General features: G+C 36.2%; 1 long non-coding RNA gene across 1 annotated transcript; it reads left to right on the forward strand.

Annotated features, from left to right (window-relative positions):
• Window positions 1-50: 50 nt before the first annotated feature.
• LOC145494623 (uncharacterized) lies at window positions 51-4,873 on the forward strand. The gene is made up of 3 exons (XR_014050276.1): window positions 51-730; window positions 1,813-1,896; window positions 3,880-4,873. It is a non-coding gene; the product is annotated as an uncharacterized LOC145494623 (long non-coding RNA).
• Window positions 4,874-5,436: the final 563 nt, after the last annotated feature.

The following is a 5,436-nucleotide window of genomic DNA, read 5'->3' on the forward strand; positions in this document are numbered from 1 at the left end:
CACCCCACCCACCCCCCCCCCTTCCCGCTCCGCCACCCACACTACGCCGGAGAAGTTTGAAAAACCAACAATCACCGACCATTTTCAGTGGATTTGTGTTTGAGTAAAACTCAGTCAGGGAAATCAAATCATTATCGTCATGTCATCGTTTTTAAAAAGCTTCGTTTAAAAAACGTTTTCCGTCCATACGAAAAGACAAAGCCGGCATTTTCAAATTACTCCAGTTCGAAGACCGTTCTCGAAAAGCTCCGTTCTCGTGACGGATTACTGTGGACTGTAGGGCTAACCGAAGAAATAAAGCTGTGTTTTCAAATGCCTCCGTCGGGGCACAAAGTTCCGGGTGAATAACGATCGATGTGTAATTTGCTGGTGATTTTGCAAAAATTTGCATTTGGCCAATGGTAATTCGCTTGGAATGAGATGTAAACTAATGTATTCAAAAGTTTCTGCACGTGTGAAACTTTCCTTCGTCAAGCCACGCCGGGAGTTTGCCGAGCGAGTCACTGATGTTATGAGAAAGCTTTTCTTCTGCACCCTACGCAAAATGGCAACATTTGAGCAAGTTTTGTTTTACGGGAAAACGAAATACTTGATGGTTTGTCTCCAGTTTGAAAGGCAGTTTAACAATGGGAACAACTTTGGGAACGTTATGGGAAGGATGGTTATTCAAACACTAGGGGACTGCGACAAGAATACAGCAAGCTGTTGAACTGGTTTCATCTTTAGTAAGGTAACACATCTAGAGTATATCATGCAGATCCTATTTACAAATTAGGCGTTCTTTGGGAGCCAAGAAACTTGTTTGAGTGTAGAGTTAAATCGAATATATACGTGATTACATGGCAAAGGAGATGATACTGCTTGTTAAAAGTCTACATGAATAGTTTTTGCCTTTGTGCGTGATTATTTTTATGAATGGGTCCGTGACTTTGTATTTTGCTATTAGACAGTTGAAATGTTTCATGACTTCTCAACAGGATAAACTCGACAATATAGCTTATCTTGGACATGTTTACTTGTCAGTTTACCTCATTACAATCTTCAACACTTAACTCATTCCAAAGGGTTTCAAGCATCTAATTTAATTCTGATTATTTAGAATGATTGGCAATCCATTTTAAACAGATTGATGACGAGAATAATGAAAATAATAAATTGGAAGATATTGTCTTAAAGTGCCACGTACTTAGAATAAATATCGAAAAATGTGTATTGTAATAGCTGTTATTGAAGTTATCAGCGGTTTGACATACAAACGGGACGAAAGGGTCAATTTTGCTTTGTTTTGACCCGTCTGCCTCGTTTGTATTTCCTTTTTACACAAAGGAACATTTGACCGCAGCTTCAACTGCAATAACAGCTATTATTGTACTCACACCACACCCCACCCTTTTTACCCCCTCTACAATAGTAAGCTAATAAGGGACACAGAGGTTGAGCCAATGGTTAGGGTCTTTGCGTTGTGTTCTTGAGCAAGACACTTCCACACTACAAGTGTGCCTCTCTCCAACTAGGTGTACAAATGGGTACTGGGTGAATTTAATACTGGGTGTCAACCCTGTGACAGACTAGCATTCCATCCAGGTGGGAGAGAAGTACAATTTATCGCTTAATGCAACAGAGACCTGGATAAGCTGGGGTGGTTTGGATCACTTGGCCTGGTGCAGACTTAATTTTACCTTCGTTGTCGAAACTTGCCCCTGTAGGGGTGAAATGGAAAAAAAGTCTGATGGTTTATTTTAAGTCGTGTAGTTTTTGAAATTAAGAGATGAAGGATGTCATAAAGGTTAAAACTTTATTGATTCTTACTAGATAGAAGCAGAGGAGAAACTGTAAAAGCTGTGTTGAAACTTGAGAGGAAAAAGAATCAAATTGAGGCATTGGATCCCTCATTAGGTGAGTCACAATTTTAATCACTTAATGGTCCGTGTACTAGGACTAACTGTACACACTGCAGGCAAAGAATTTGTTTAACTGTTGAGATATTTCAAGAAACTCTTGTTATATGGCTAACTGGGCACCCTAGCCCTTCAGGGTTAAGTTATGCAAACATTCCTTTAGAGTACAATGCCTTAGGTACTGTTTTCGATGATTATTCAAATTCGCAAACGAGGAGCCTAACGACCAATTGCTTTCCGGTTCATGTATCAATGCTTCCTCAGCCACTAGGCCTTGTGAGTGATCAACTTAAAATTTCTCCTGACAGTCTCAAACATAATTCATGAAGAAACAGTAAAGAGGATTTAGAGAGTAATCTCAAAATGAAATTGTTTAGATAAATCAAAACCAGTAAGGAGTATTTGTTTTTTGACTAAAGACTCTGAATAAGGACAAAGCAGTGAGAAGAAAGGTCATGGGAAGTGGAGTAAATTGTTTTGATATATCATCAAATTCTCAGAACAAACCCTGAAAGGAATTTACAGCAAAGAACACCAGACAGCCTGGAAATTTAGACCTGAAGTTCTTGTTGGGAAAGATCATGTACTTTTATCCTTTCAAGAGTGCCAAAGTAAAACAAAATGTACCTAATTTTATTTTGTTATAGTAGAAAGTACATGAACATTCTACATAGATTCAATTCAATTCAACTTGAGTGGACATTATTCTAACTTTCTTGGTTACAAACGTCAGTCTCGTCATATGCTAAAACTTTAAATAGTGGGAGAGAAATGCTTTGTAACTGCGTTCAAATCACGGAGTGATTTATTATATTTAATTTTTTTTTGCCAAGAAATTTTCGGATTTCCTCCGTTGGGTGAATTTCCCTCTACGATTTCAGATACCATTGGGAAATTTTTCCGAAATAGCTCTCAAAGTGAAAGTCGTTTTCAGTTGTAGTTTCATAAAAGACGTCTGGTCAAAAATACCTGTTGGCTGTCTGGTTGTCAGATGAAAGATGAACAAGAAAAAACCTTCTCAAACTCAATAATAATGCATCAAGTTAAAACAAAGAAAATCACAACCGTGACGGAGGTTTGGATACCCAGTCTCAAAAAGCATAGATTTTGCCGATTTCACGTCTCCGCTTACTTCTTAGCTGTTGTTTCGATTGAGAAGATATATCAGACACTCGAGACAGTGTTGCATCGACTATCCAAACACCTCGAATTTCGTCAAAAATACTCCGTTACGCGTCGTATTTTCAACTCTCTTCTCGGTGTTTGGATGTCCCGGTGAAACACTGTCTCTCGTGTTTGATTTTTTACAGAATTACCTGTAACGTATTGTAAAATGTAATGTAGTTCACTAATAGTCTCGGACTTTCCTCTTAAAAAAAAAAAACGATTTTTTACTCTTTGCGTAAGTATTGCATTTGAATAACAATTTGAATTTTAAAGAAATTTTGTCTTGTTATTCGCTTGTGTTAATGTTTCAATTTTTGTTTGTATTTGGTCATAAGTGTCCGGGGAACTATGCAACCTTATCTTTAATACTCTAAAAATGTGAAGCTACCCGAGAGTTTTTTATTTAAAAAATTTCACGTGGTTGTTAACCACGCACAAATTCATCCTCAGAAAGAAAATGCAAATATTGCCCGTTTTGTCATGAACATTTTTGCTGTGAAATTTTAAGAGTTGGTGTTTTGCTGGTGAGCCTTTCGCCTGCAAACTTGATGCAAACGTTGCAAACGAAGATTAATTTTTAGCGAGCTATATTTTAGCTAGTGCTATTTATTTCGTGTAGCTGCTTGCCCGCGTTAAATGTCGTCATGTAAACTCCATGTATTTCTGCGGTGATGATATAACCAAAAGACAAGCGCATTCCCCATGAAAGAATTAACTTGTAAACTTTAGTCGAGTATACACTGTATGCATATTTTGATTTTTGGGCCTCAGTATATCCATTGTTAATTAAACGTTTTATTTGTCTTTCTTTCAGGCTGCCATCTCAAGTGCACATGCAGCGACCTTAACATGGAGAAAGAAGTAAAGAAAAGCAAAGAACTTTGTTAATTAGATGTTTCTTCAGTGGATAACGTTTTAAAAGTAAGCCGGTAGATTTACAAGACAAAGTTTATCTCGATTGAATTTCTTGCGAAAGATTTTTAGGGCGGAGCTCGTATTAGTGATTTCGTGACTCAAAAGGCAAGAGTCAAAAGAAAACATTAGAATTACTGTCAGATTGTCTAGTATCTACCAAATTGTCTCATATCTTGCTAGTTTTCGAGGAAGCCGTGAATTGTATTTCAAGTTTGTAGCTTTCAAATTAAGATGATATATTAGATTATAAGCTGGACGCGTTTTTGTATCTCGAAATTTCAGCCTGGAAGTCCCGTTATTAAACTCGTTGAAATTACCAGCTAATTGTCTAGTATCTATTTCACAAATTTACTGAAGTCTTTCTAGTTTTCGCGGACGCATCGAATTAATAAATAGGTTGCGCTTTTAAAAGGGCCAAGAAAAAAATCGAAAAGAAACTAAGTCTTTTAGTGGAAACATTGCCCCTAGAAAAAAAAATCTGCAATTTTAAATGGTGTCTGGTTTCGAGTCAAACACATACGAAGTCTTTTGGCGGAAAAAATCTTGCACTATGTAGGATTTTTCCCATCAAAAGTTAAAGTATATGCTTGATTTCTGGCTAGACTCTGTTCAAAAGCGCAGAATTTTTTTTCTTTTTGGCAACCCTACATAGTCAAAAAATAGTAAAAGAGATAGCCTACATTTTGACTAGTTACCAGGCCCTTTTAAAAGCGTAGCTTTTTTATTTTTAATTCATTATTCAAGTTTTTTGCAATGGATTTTTATTGTACTTATCAAAAAGCCAGTAAAATATATATTGAAGACGCGTGTGTTTGAATTCTATTTTTTATTGTCATTAATATTTTGTAACAATGATAAAATTGCTAAAATAGTGCACACAATAAAAGACACCACTTGCTGTTTTCATTTAATTAAATTTTATTGTTTTGCAATAAGTAACCAATTAATTAATTCAAAATCAGTTTAATTAAATTAAAATGCGTGAAGGAAAAAGTTTGCGTTTAAAAACTAAGACTTTTGGCGGGAAAATTTTAAAAATTTGCACAGCGTTTCCCCTTACAACTTTTTTTGAGAAAAAATTAAAGAGGTTACCCTTCAGAAGTTTTGGATCGCATAAATTTCTCAAAGGCAGCAATTGAAAACTCCGTGAAAAGCTATTGCACCACCTCGCATTGAAAAGACAAATTTTGATATTTCAAGATTTTTTTTTGCTTCGGTCTCCAAACAAAGTTTTGCCAAACAGTCTTCAACGAACTTCGCGAAGGTTTTCGTGCGAGATGATGCAAGAGTTCATCAAGACATGAAAAAGATGAAATGGCAAGTGGATCAAATATGCGACCAAATAAAATTTAATTCCGAAATGATTTTTAAATGTCGCAGTGACCGTGAAATAACGTTTCAACTGAGTTTAATATTGTGTCCAATCGGGTTTGATCTGCAACTGTTTCTAGCTTGT

This window comes from Orbicella franksi, chromosome 8 (assembly GCF_964199315.1).
Source record: "Orbicella franksi chromosome 8, jaOrbFran1.1, whole genome shotgun sequence".
Taxonomy (NCBI): domain Eukaryota; kingdom Metazoa; phylum Cnidaria; class Anthozoa; order Scleractinia; family Merulinidae; genus Orbicella; species Orbicella franksi.